The sequence below is a fragment of the Lissotriton vulgaris genome, chromosome 3_1 (assembly GCF_964263255.1).
Source record: "Lissotriton vulgaris chromosome 3_1, aLisVul1.2, whole genome shotgun sequence".
NCBI classification, from domain to species: domain Eukaryota; kingdom Metazoa; phylum Chordata; class Amphibia; order Caudata; family Salamandridae; genus Lissotriton; species Lissotriton vulgaris.
This window is the reverse complement of record NC_141689.1, coordinates 1382882909-1382897214: the sequence shown is the minus strand read 5'-3', so window position 1 is coordinate 1382897214 and position 14306 is coordinate 1382882909.

Here is a 14306-nt window from a genome sequence, read left to right as displayed (position 1 = left end):
AGGGTTCGTTCCCTCTGTTGCTTCGGCCGTCTGATTTGTTATTAGGTGGAGTTGATCCTGGCGTCCCTGTCTACGATTTACCTGCCGGGTCCGGTGAGCACTGTGGGGGTTTGTCTGGCCGGGTGTTTCCTTCCATGGGGTCTTTTGTCCCTCACATGATTGCTGTTCGGGTGGTTACGGTGGATGTTTGGTTCTCGGTTTGTGGACCTGTTTGCTTCCCAGTACGATGACGAGATCCGCTGCTTTTGCAGCATTATGCCTTGCCGGGATGCCTGGTGAGTGGACGTTCTGTCGTTCCTTTGGCCAGGGAGTCAGTTGTATACCTTTCCCCCTGTTCCCCTGATTCCGTTGTCTTGCAGTTGATGAAGAGGGAGGGGTCGTTTGTCCTTCTGTTTGCTCCCGGTTGGTTACGTCACCCCTGGTATCCCCTGTTGCTGGATTTGGATGTATCTCCGGGCTGGACGTTACCGTTCGTGCCTTATCCTCTGTTGGGTCCTCTTCTACCTCTGACTGTGTTCCGGTCCCTGGGTCTACGCGCCTGGCTCTTGAGAGGGGATCGCTGTTGCGTGCAGGTTGTTCTTTTGCGGTTGCTGGCGTCATTCGGCAATCTCGGAGGCCTTCTACTCTTCAGTCCTACGCTAAGCATTGGGATGACTTTGCCTCTTGGTGTGTATGTCACGGGCTGTCGTTGGATTCTTCACCCTGCTCGGATTCTGGATTTTTTAGACGATGGTTTCCCTTTGGGCTTGGCCATTTCCACTCTCAGGGCTCAATGGGCCACCGTTCGGGCATTTCATGTCCTGCCTTTGGTTCAAATTTCTCCTTTGGTGGCTCGACTTTTTGAGTCGCTTTCTTTGCAACGTCCCCGTCCTATCTTATGTTCTACTCCTTGGGACCTTCCTCTGGTATTGGTTTCCTTGCAGTCGGCTCCTTTCGAGCCTTTGGAGTCGATGGGCCTGAAGTTCTTAACACTCTAAGTGGTGTTTCTTGTGGCTTTTGCTTCTGCCTGGCGTATTGGTGGGCTGGGTGCCTTCCTGCGGTCTACTCCGTTTTTGGTCATTTTGGCTGATCGTGTGGTTTTGCGCCCTCATCCTACGTTTATTCCTAGGGGGGATTCTTATTTTCACCGTTTTGCTGGAGTGGTTCTTCCGGTTCTTTGTCCTGATCCTTCCTCGGCTGAGGATTGCCTTTTCCACCTGTTGGATGTGCGTCGTGCATTGTTGATTTGTTTGTCACGCACTTCTTCCTTTTGTAAGGTTGACAATTTATTTGTCAATTTTGGTTTGTCTCATCAGGACCTGTTGCCCTCCCTGTCCCATGTCAGTCGTTGGATTGTGGAGGCCATGCTGTTGGCTTCTGGTTCTGTTTCTGACCTTCCCCCTCTTCCGGTTCCGGGTCGGTCCACCAGATCTGTTTCTGTATCGTGGGCCGCTTTTATGGGGCTGTCCTTGGAGGATGTTTGCCGGGCTGCCGCTTGGTCATCCCCGCATACTTTCATGTCCCATTGTCGCCTTCAGATTGGGGGTGGGGGTTCTGTTTCCTTTGCCTCTTCTGTGCTGTCGGCTGGGTTTCCTTGAGGTCTCTGTTTCTGTGGAATTTTTTTTTGATTTTTTTTTTTGGGGGGGGATTTTATAGTGCATTATAGGAAAAAACAGGTATTAATAAATTAATCCAGTCATAAAAAATAATCATATATCGGGTATCAACAACAGTTCATAAATACATCTTATCTTACAATACAAATCGACTCATCATATAAAACGGGGTGATAAAAGCAGATAATAGAATAAGGAACCAGTAAAACTCCGGTAATTACAACTTATTCTGCCTCCAATTAGTTACTGGGGCCCATATCTTCCTTCAAAACTCTCTTAGCGTCGCCCCTTTTTGTTCGTACAAGCACGATTCAATATTATGGATTCCCAGAAACCTAGAAAGCCACATTTGAAAGGACAGGGCCACCACATCCTTCCAACCTGCTGAGATTAAGATCCTGAGCACAGCCACAGAAATAAAAACAAGGGCTTCTTCCTCTTTCCCCAACTTTTGATTAAAATCAATGCCCATGATTGCTAGGGTAGGGGATAGGTCGATCTTTTTACCTAGCAGCCCCTCCCAGAACTTCTCAATCTCATTCTTCACGGGGGTCAAGAGATTACAATTACAAAACATATGCAATATATCTGCTTGTCCAGCCCCACACCTAGGACAGGTATCGTCATCCCTCTGACCCCAGGAAAACAATTTAGAGGGAGTGAAGTACAAATTAAAGGCAGTTTTGTAATGCTGGGCCCGTAAATTTGAGGCTCTAAGGATCTTTTTATTCAGTAATAAAGCCAGGTCGAGATCTACCTCAGGGTTCCCAAGTTTCCAAGACCAAGCTGCTTCCACCTTATCAACATCATCTTGAACTTCCAAGAGAAGTATATTATACAAAATCTTAATTATTTTACATCCTTTGGTCAGGGCCTCCAAAAGCGGGCAGTTATCCTGAGGTGGCGGTTATGGTCTGAGTGCCTTCAAAGATCGCAGCAGTTGACCATAAACAAACCAATGATCGGAGGGGATTCCGAACCTATTTTGCAGGGCCAAAAAACTTACAACTACATCTCCATTCATTACTTATCCCAGGGTCTTAATGCCCCTCCCCCTCCAAATTTTAAAGGTCCTATCGGCCCCTATCCCTGAAAAGAGGCTCGAATTATAAATCTGTAGGAATGGGTTAACCTTTGGAATGTTACACTGCTTTCGACAGGCCTTCCACACCCGCCAGACACTATCCATGACCTTATACCTGGCTTTCTTATAAAATCTACGGTCCACTTCACATAGCATTAAGCCCATCGCCTTCCTACCTAACAGCAGCTCATATATAGAGGGGGGTTGCTGATCTTCAAAGTTTACATCGTTAGAGCGTGCCTCTGTCTGAAAAAGTACCGACATTTGTGATAAAAGACAAGTCCAATGGTACAGCCTTAAATTCGGCAGAGACAACCCACCCCTTTCTCTTGGAAGTGACAATAAATTTGTTGACTGCCTTACTTTCCCAAATTGCCAAATGAATCTAATAAAGATAGATTCCAAATGTTTAATTATTTTCTCTTCCAGGAGTAGCAGTATAGCCCTAAAGAGATATACTATCTTAGGGAACATTGTCATCTTGACCGCGTTAACCCTCCCTATCAATGAGAGATGTAGCCCATCCATTCTTCTCAGATCAGTCTCTATATATTTACTAAGTGGTATATAGTTCTCTTCAACTATTTTCCCTACTGAGGCATTAATTTACACTCCTAAATAGATTGCTGCATCAACAAATCTGGAATCAGTCTTTACTATATTTTTTGTACAAATAATCTGCGTCTTTGCCTCGTTCAATAAATACCCTGAGGAAGCACCAAACTGTTTGGTGAGCTCGGACAGAACAACCATTGCCTGCTGGGGGTTTGTTGAAAAAACCGCGAGATCATCTGCGTACGCTAGAATTTTATTTTCGAAACCATTAAAAACCACTGGTCTTAGCCTCGGGCAGCCCGAGATAGCTTGAATGAGGGGGTCAATATAGAGAGAGAAAAGGATCGGGGAGCACGGGCACCCTTGGCGCGTTCCTCTCTCTATGGAGAACAGGTCAGACTTCTCACCCATAACTATGACTCTGGCCCTAGGCTCTAAGTAGATTGCCCTGAGTTTACATTTTATTATGTTCTGTGATCACTATGATAAAATCAGAAGGAAATATCTTGTCCCCATCCTTAGAGAGGCCCGTTTTCCACAAGTGAGGCCTGCACTCCTATTCCTTCAACTTTTGCACAATGCACATGTCACTTTCCATGTTGCCAATTTTTTAGTAGCAGGAGTACGCATTAATAAGAAGCGCAGCCAAAGCAATAATGGATTGATTATAAACAATTTTTTTAAATGTAACCTCTATATGATTATAGATATATTGATGTCTCAAATGTTTTAAATGTATTTTTTAATCTTTTTGATTGTATACATAAATCGCTTACGCACATGTCACTTTACATTACGTTATGAACTATGAACTATTACGTATATATATCATGTAAATATTCTTCTTGTGATCATTTAATTTTTTGTATGTGTAATTTTTTAAATGAATCCTGTGTCTTTTTATGATTTTTTAAAAATCGAATAAAAGTGATTGACTGACTAACTGACTGCCCTGAGTGCTCTGATGGTTTTCTGCCCAAACCCTCTGCCTTCCAAGATACCCCTGAGAAAGCTCCAGTCCACACGGTCGAAAGCCTTCTCTGCGTCGAGCAGGATCATGGCCATCTCACCTCCCGTGGCAGCATGGGCGTCAAATAGGGCTATTGCCCTGCTAGTATAATCCGTAGTGCCACGCCCGGCGACAAACCCATGCTGCCAAGAGGAAACGAGACCGCCAATAATCCTGCCAAACCTCAAAGCCCAGATCTTTGAATAAAGCTTGGTATCAGTGTTGATCAGTGAGATTGGTCGATAAGACCCAGGGTTCTCACTAGGCTTCCCCTTTTTGTGGAATATAACAATATTAGTTTCTTTCCCCGAATCCGGAATCAGCCAGGTGCATATAACCCCATTAAAAAGATCTATTAATAGCGGCATGATTTCTGGTTCAATACGCTTGTACACCTCTAATGGAATGCCGTCTGGGCCGGCAGCCTTCCCAGAGGCTAGCTCCTGTAAGGCAGCCTTAATCTCTTTTTCCGTAATATCCCTATCCAGCTCCTCCTGAAATGACTTGTCCAGTCGGGGTCCTATATCGAAAACATCATCCACTTGTCTCCTATCCATAACCTCTCCACCATACAGTTTCTGGTAACATTTTCTGAACACCGCTAGGATCTCCTTAGCCTCTGTGAATTCCCTACCACTCTCTACTATTTTTAGGATGACATTTTTTGACTTCTCTTGCCGTAAGCGAAGGGCCAGGGCTCTACCTTCATGTTCTCCCGTTGTAAATGTATGTATGTAAATGTTTCATACCTCTTGTAAATGTATGTATGTAAATGTTTCATACCTCTTAGTTCTGGTGGCCTGATATCCCCCTATCGCCTTTTGAGTGATCAATCTCTGTAAGTCTGCCTTATTTGCCGATAGAGCATTATGGCTACTACTACCATCACCCCCCGAAGTGATATCCTTGATGTGCTCTTCTTCTACTATTGCTAACCTCTTCACTAAATTAATTTCCTCAATCCTATCTTCTCTCCTCAACCTGGCTGCAATGCTGATTGTTTCGCCTCTGAATGCCGCTTTAAAGGACTCCCACACTACATTACGAGAGTAGCTGTATCTGTTGGCAGCGAAAAAGTTATCCGGCCAGCTCTTGATATGGGCTACATATCTAGTCTCTTCCAATAGCCTCCTCTCAAAGGACCAAGAGGACCTTACCCTTTCACACCTCTCTCTTTGGTATATAATTACTAAAGGATTATGGTCGGAGATTACCATTGGTAGCCTGGCTATATTAACTCTATTAATTTCGGGGGTGGAAATAAAGAGGTAATCCAATTTGGAATATTTCTGAGCTGGGTTTGAGAAATAAGTAACTCCAGGATTTTGGGGCTCCTTAGTCCCTCAGATATCCACTAATCCGAGCAAATCCATGAGGGCATTTATGGCCCTGAAAACCCTGGGTTTGCGCCCAGCATAATGCCCACCATTAACCCAGTCTGCAGAGATATTTAAATCCCCGCATACTAAAAGCGGTGCCGGCCAACCAGCTAGTTCAATTTCCAAATGGTTAAAGATCTCAGGGTCATCACTATTCGAGCCATACACTGCACACAAAGTATAGCCCATTTCTGCTTCTGCTATAGCCCATCTACCACAACTATCCACCTTTGTCCTTTTCACACCTCCCAAAGATTTCCTAATCAATATAGCGACACCCCTGATTGTAGAGGATTGGGATGAACAGGCGACCAACTCAAACCCATTGATAGCCAGCAAATTCCGCTTTGACCAAGGAATGTGGGTCTCCTGGAGGCGTAGCACATCAATCTTATTAAATTTTACAAAATAGGCCAGTCTCTGTCTCTTCCGTTAGTCATTCAATCCACCCACATTCATTGTACAAATTCTAATGTCTGCCATCCTTACTTTTAATTCGGCCCTCCAATCGACCATAGATCTCAAACCTTCCAAGTTTCCTTAGATACCCTTTAAGTCCAAATAATACAACCACAAATACAATACCGATGATGCACCTTTTCCTCCCATTTTCTTTTTTCACCCTACCACACCCACCCACTTCCCTCACATTCCCAACCCCCCACCCAACCCTTCTACAACCCAACCCCCCCTGCATCCCTCCCCCCCACTCAGTGAGGCGCACAGAACTAAACTGTGCATGTGATGAAAGTGCAGTGTTTGCGGTGAGGACAGCGATAAACACCTCTTAAACCTAAATTATGCCCAAAAAATACAAAACATGTGAAAAACTAAACACTAAAGCAAGGCACAAGGAGCAGCGATCCTTAAACTAGAGGCACCGACTATTACCCTTATGATATGCCCCATATAAAGCCTATTTGCCCAAACTGTCCAGGTACTCCTTGGCCTTGATTTCTGAAGAGAAGTACAGTGTTTTCCCCTCATTAATGACTTTTAACTGCGCTGGGTTGATTAAGTAGGCTTGGAGTTTCCTGTCCTGGAAGGGTTTGATCAACCCCCTAAGACGCCAGCGCCTTTCCACTGTCATGTGGCAAAAATCAGGGCAGACAAAAAACGACACCCCATCACAACTTCTCCTGGCATCAGGTCTTGCCCTCTCTGCAATTGCCTGTCGTAAAATAAAATTGCCAAGGAATATCAGCACCGCCCTGGGTTTATCGCCTTCTTTAGCATTCCGTCGTACTTTAAAAGGGGTACGATGGACTCTTTGTAGTTCATTTGGCCAGTCCCAACCGGACAACTCGGGAAAGGCTTGCTGGAAGAGCTTAATGACGTAAGACCTGATGTCGGACCCCTCAATCCCCTCCGGAATTCCCAGGACTCTTAGATTGTTCCTTCGAAGCATATTTTCCATCTCCTCCAGCTTCCATTGTATGTCTGAGACCTGGGAGTTCTGTGAGTTCACCTTAGCCACTGCTCCTGCCACCTCGGCTTCTGTTGCCACCACCCTCTCCTCCAAATTTGACACTCTATCCCCCGTGGTAGCACAAGCCCTAGAGAGATTCCGAACCACTCCCTGCATTTTTCTCATAGCGGCCTGGGATTTATGACTGTCTTGACGCGTTTCCTCTCTGTGTGCTAAGATCTCTTGGTGAATCGTCTCCAGCAGAGACAGTTGTGTCTGTTCCAACAGAGGGCTGCCTTGCAGTGGTAGAGTGGAGGAGTGGTTCCAGGTTAGTTCTCGTTGCAAATGAGCTTGACCCCCTGCCGCATTTTGGAGTTTCAAAGCTGTAGCTGGCTGATCGTTCTCGGGGTCGCTTTCTGATTCCACAAAAGAGCTACGTTCATCCTCGTCTTCAGACCACTCTGCCCCCCCCATCTGAAACAGAATAGAAGGCTTCACTTGGGGCGCTCTCTTACACGATGCTGGTTCCAGTCACCCCTTCTATAGCTTCATCCAGTACAGCTTCTGGGGGTACTATTTTGCCGGGGAGTTCGCCACTGAGCCCCACACCAGCACTTTACACCGAGGATTGAGGGTCCCCAACTAGCTGCCCCATCCCAGGGGGGCTTGTAAGGGATTCCTGGCTCCCCTTACTACCGGTAACCAAATTTGCTGCCTCCAAGCCGCTTTCCAAGCTTGCAATCTCAGTTAAAGTCTCAGGAGCCAGATTCAAGTTGCCGGCTACATTGGAGACATTACCCGCTCCCAGCTCTTTAGAGCTTTTCTACTTGCCCACTTTTGTAAATAAATCCGCAATTGTAGTAGCCTGCTGAGTCTTAGGAGCGCCTTGCTGCCTCTTCTTTAGCTGGGGCTGGGATTGGGGCTGACTATCCTCACATATGTCATCAGGGGCGGCGTTCTCATTTTCTCCCTTTAATGCTTCCTTTTTCTTCAGACTACTAGCTTTTGATCCCAGATTCTGTCTTGGGGCCATACCTCTGATCAGCAACCGTCTCTGCAGCCTCCCAGATCGGCTGTGAGCACTACCAGCGCTCTCAGTCTCCGACAACCGCCTCTGCTGGGTTCCAAAGCGGCTGTGTCCACTACAGGCTCCCGCGGTCTCCGCTCCCGTTTTTCCTTTGCTCCGCAAACTCCGCCGGCACCGCATCAGGCTCCGCCCTCCTGTTGCTGAGAAACAACCTCAACCGGGATCGAGTCTCTCCAGCGTCCACACCACTGCCCGCAAAAGCAATCTTGTCGGGGCAGACCCGGTAAGAGCCGACAACATTACCGCGGTCGGTCACCAGATTAGAGCACGGTTTTCTTTTTCGCCGCTCCTTGCTTTCTGCTTAGGTCGCCATCGGGCAGAAACCAAACAGCTTCCTCACCGCACCTCTGCACCGGCCACTAAGCGGCCGCCATCTTGCCTTGAAGCGAAGAGACTTCCGACAACCTTGGTCACTTCTCTGTCAGTGGCGTTGCAGCGTACAGCAAGATTCCTTGCCGTTTCTGTGGAATTTTTGTACCTCTTATGATTGAAATATGTTTCTCTGCATGATTCTGTGGAGTGTTTTCTTTGCATGAAGCTGATTGGTATCGGCTCATGGGTAATTACTGTGGCGAGGAAGACAGGACGAGGAGGTAATGCCCCGGTTACTTACCCGTAATCTTCATTACTCCGAGTCCATGTCTTCCTTGCCACAGTATAGTTTCCCTTCCCTCCCGGCCCTGGTGGTGGCTTCATGTCTGCGGCTTGGTTTTTCAGGTCGATTTGAGGTCTCTGTATCCCTTTATGGCTGTGGTTCCCAAACTGTGCGCCGCGGCGCCCCAGTGCGCCGTAATGAGGTGCCAGGGGCGCCGCGCACACTATCTGTAATTTTGGCCATCACAGGGAGCAGCGCTGCTCCCCTGTGAGTGGCCTCACCCCTGCTGCTGGAGGCGCCTCGCACTCCTTCAGGAGCACAAGAGCAGCCCCTCCCGCCCATTGTCATTCAGTATGCCGCTGATTGCCACTTACTGAATGACAATGGGGCAGTCTGGGGGTGTGACTGTGACACCATGTGGCGGCCTCCTCCTGCCTCAGAGTACAGAAGTGAATATAAGACAGGGGGAGGTTGTGTCCAAATGAGCGCTGGGTAGGACAACGTAATCACATGTATCAAATAAAGGGAACCCAGTCACTTTTCATTTCTGCTTATTTTATTTGGAGCAGATACCACCCAACTTTTTTGGATTCGTGGGTGTTGTGATTTATTTATTTATAACCACATTTGCAAGTTGCTTCACTTGGATCAACCAGTGTACTAGTCCGAGGGTTTTTTTTGTCAAACACCAGAGGCTAGCCTGTCATTTTAGAACTGAAGTATTTTCAATATTGTATTCAACAAAGCCATGGTTGCTCCTTTTTTTTTTTTAAGGAACTAGCAACCATTGACAAAGCCAATAGTCCTGGCTTGTTGGGGTGTAATGATACTTGCTGTATTATATATCTGGATGCAATGACAGAGACAACATAATACCAGTGAGGCAGAACACTATGCTAAGCGCATATTTTTAGCCTAGGTGTTTTAAGCTACGCTCTTAATTACGTCAAACACCCCCTTTGAAGAGACCCCCCAGTTTTTTTACACCGCTTAAAGCCCTGGAAAAAACACCATGTTACAGTAACCTCACATCCTGGCACTGTGCATCATGCATGACTTCTACGTTTTCAGTCTGCCTATGTGCAGGGGCATAGTGAACTCTCCACCAGCCCACCCCTTGCTTTAGTTCATTCTTGATGGGACTCTTCTGTCTGCCACTCTGCAAACAAAGGCTCAGCTCATAATGTGAAAAGGTGGGTGAGTAAATAAGTGAAGGAATGTCTGAATGGCTGGATGGATTACTGAAAGGATGAATGCATGAATGAAAGGGGGAATGGATAGATAATGAAAGAAAGGATGGACGGATGAGTGAATGAATGGAAGTATGGATGAGAGAAAATGTAAATAGATGGATGTATGGGTGGAAGGGTAGATCTATGGATAAGTGAAAGGGGGATGGAGAGAGAAAGGGAGGATGAATGACTGAAAGGGTGAATGGGTGGAAGGATAAATGACTGGGTGAATGGATGAGTAAGTGAATGGGTGGATGGATGAGTAAGTGAATGGATGGCTGGGTGGAAGAGTGGATGCATGGATGATTGTACACATGGATGGGGTGAAATGGTGGGTAGATGAATAATGGATGGATGAGTGAAAGGGTGGATGGAGGGATGGATGAGTAAAATGATGGACGGAAGGATATATGGTGGATAGGTGTGCAAATGGTTGAATATGTTTGGATATAGATGGGCACACAGATGGAAGGACAGACCTTTTTAGTGTAAAAATAAGGCTGGGGATACTGATTACGACAGACCAAACTCAATGTTCCATTTTCTCAGACCGGGGTCTCAGTACCAAAAAGGTACTGAAAGCAGCATGGCATAATTAATGGTTTGGGACCAGGTACTCTGTTGGGGAAAAAAACTATGGATTGGGATGCAGCCAGTGGATGAGATTAATAATTCAAGCATTCCAACCAATATAATACCTTCATTGCGTCCCAAATACTTTAAGGAAGATAACAGGAGGTACACACCACCCACCCACCCACCGGTAAAAAAATGGTGGGGAGCCACGGCCAACTGCCGATTAGGTCAGGGGAGCCACAGGTCAAAAAAGTTTGGGAACCACTGCTTTATGGGATTGGCTGGAGCCACTGGGGGCCATCTTGGAGGAGGGAGAGGGAGACTAGAGCGTTTTTTTTTATACTTGGACTTCTGTGTGGAGCCGGAGGCTCATGGGTAATTACTGTGGCGAGGAAGACATGGACTCGGAGTAATGAAGATTACCGGTAAGTAACCGGGGCATTCCAAAAGATTATCTTCGAGGAGGGGGCGAGAGAGGCCTGCACTTAAGCAAGCACTGCTCAAGTAAACAGAAATCCGAGCTACAGAAGGCAGTTTCCGGGTTTGCTGCTTGTCTGAATTTTTTTTCACCGCACACAACCCGGTTTGTACAAAAAAGGCTGGGTAAAGGGGTTGGATAAACAAGTTGGAGCCTTGCACTTGTTAAAGGAGACGGCACAGGGCGAGGTCTACCCAGGACCCTTCGTGGATTCCTGCTATTCACATACGCTTGGCATACCCCCTGAGTTAATGGCACATGGCACCGAGCCCAAACACGTTATTAATTTCTGAAGGGAGCTAAGAAACAAAACCCACAGCGTAGTCAAGGGAAGTGGTGGGAAAGCCATCTGCTGGTTTCAGCAGGACAGTAGGAATCCAACTACGAAGGTCGCCGGAGGAAAGCAGATTAATAATCCACCAAACGGAAATGATGGCTAAAATTATCCACAGGGCACATAAAAAAGCAGCCACTAGGGTTGCAGCTGGACAGGAAATTGCTGGAGCCGCTTGCAACTCCCCCACATTGAACTGCAGAAGCACACGGGATGCCAGGGGCGGAAAGCGTCCAGTGCTGGATTAGCAAAAATAAAGTTTAGCTGCAGACGGCTTCCGTAGTTTACACTGGGCGCCTTTACACAAGTGGAAAGGCTTTATCTGGGTCCTGATAATACTTTGTGGGTTCACTTTTTAAGATGCTAAGTGTACAAAGTGTGTTTTGCTAATCAGTGACAGCTCTGACTCAGTGTTTCTAAGCACACAGAGCCCTTAAATGGGGGGCAGGCAAGTGACCTTCGAAACTACTGTGCAGTGGACTACAAGTTAATAAACGTTTACAAGTATGCCAGACAAGCACTTCCTTCATATCAACAGCAAATGCCTTAAGTAGAGCCCTGGTGGTTACTGCGTGTTTCAGAGGGGTCGGGTGTAATCTGGGCAGCTTTCAACATTGAAAAAAATTAACAAGCGCTGCCCCGCCGTGAATGCGAAAGTCATCGCGAACACGGTGAAAGTGAAAGTGATTGCGATGACGCGCTCTGTGCTCAGCACGCGAGGGATGCGTGTGCAGCAGCGTGCGTTAATTGCAGAGGTGGAGCGAAGGCCGCGCGCTTTGCGCGTAACCGAAAACTGGTGGCCGGCAACAGCCTTTGGAAGCATTTCCAAAAGCCACTGGCTAAATGTCTCGCAGTTCAGCACATGCGCTAAATCAGCGAGACCTAAAAAGGTACCAATGTTTTATTTTTAATCTGAATTATTTTTAATGCTCTTCTGTCATGGGATCATAAAAACATCATAATTTCTTAAAGAAATGCTACTATGAGATGGAATATAGCTTGTTTTGCTCTATCAATCTTGTTAATGGTTAGTGGCTTCAAAATATACGTATTTATCGTCCAAACAAGCAAACTATGAAACTCCATCTCATCCACTTACAAAAACAAGCATTTGCAATGCAATAGGTCTCACATTTACGAGAGTTTGATCTATTGGCATTGTAAATGACAATGCCTTTTATTTATGTGTTGTTTTTAAAACAGGTAAATAAAAGGCATTGTCATTTACAATGCCAATAGCTTAAACTCTCACAAATGTGAGACGCATTGCAAATGCGGTTGGCACCCGTGATTTAAAAATAATAAAAAAGTGTTAGGCGAGAGTGTGTCCTGCTGGCAACAGCAGGCAGGACACAGTTATTTGAGAAAATAGTGCTTGGAGGCTGTAATTAAAGCCTACCGCCTAACAATACCGTAACATGGGATTTCACCATGGGAAGTTACAAAATTAGACAAGGCGGTACTAAGGAGGGACTACTATTGACCAATGAACAGCCCCAGTGTACAGTAGACAATGACACAAGCCAATGAAAAATATGGGCGGAGAGTGGGCAGAGCTTCAAGTCCCTACCTGAATACAAAATGCCTCGCAGAGCAGCGCATGCACTGCCCATGCTCGACCTAAAAACGAAACCTCTCTGTGTCGGGAGTCAATAAAATGTGCCTCTTCAAGTTTTAGGCCTCTGCATGAGCTTTAACTCTCTTTAACTCCTAAATAGCAAGCAGCTACTACACAATAAGCCATGCCAAACAACCAGAGCTTGAACCATACACAAACAAGGATTGCCAGCATATTGCCTCCAGGGATTCCCAAGCCATACCGATGATCCACCACCAACTGAATTTCACTCTGTGAACAGCAGATGATGTGGTACCAGAATATCCATGTCAGAATAGAGTCAGACAGAAATATTGTGTCCCAAATATCATTCACCAAACTATCACCCAATTAGAGTTAATAATAGGAAATGTGTAACCAACAGAACAAATCTTTTGTAAACAATATTTACACCACAATATTTATGTCAGACAATATTTCTATATATAATATTCTCAACATATAACCATAATTGATCAGGTACAATGAACAATTACCTACCTCTGCTAACATTGCATGTACAACTACCACATGCTCTCCCAGCCCCAAATACAGCCCTCCTTGTAATTGTTGAGGGACGTTTGAAGATTTCTATGCTACATACCAGTGGCGGAATGAGCTAAAGAATGGTGGACTGTTCCCATGAGGCACAGGGTCAGACTGATTTGCATATGGCCATGTCTGAACTGGGGTGGCGGAGTGAGCTAAAGAATGGTGATGGATTAAACTCAGATCAGTTGACTGGGGACGAGTGTTTGATTTGCTCAAACGCTCCGTCCATCATCCCCTTTTGTATCGCTTTGTTCGCCCTAAGTTGGCAGGGTACGCACAGACGTGAGTCCCTTGCTCACTTTGCCACTGGATTCAAGCTAGCTTGGCTGATGACGGCTGAAATGCCAGAAACCGGTCCCAGGATGCTTGTTTCCGGTCCAGGGAATACAATGCTTTAGCAGTTCGGGCTGGACTGTTCCCATGAGGCACAGGGTCAGGCTGATTTGGATATGGCCATGTCTGAACTGGGGTGGCCGAGTGAGCTAAAAAATGGTGATGGATTAAACCCAGATCAGTTGACTGGGGGTGAGTGTTTGATTTGCTCAAACGCTCCGTCCATCATCCCCTTTTGTATCGCTTTGTTCGCCCTAAGTTGGCAGGGTATGCTCAGATGTGAGTCCCTTGCTCACTTTGCCACTGGATTCAAACTAGCCTGGCTGATGACGGATGAAATACCAGAAACCAGTCCCAGGATGCTTGTTTCCGGTCCAGGGAAGACATGGCTTTGGCAGTTCGGGCTGGACTGTTCACATGAGGCACAGGGTCAGACTGATTTGCATATGTCCATGTCTGAACTGGGGTGGCGGAGTGAGCTAAAGAATGGTG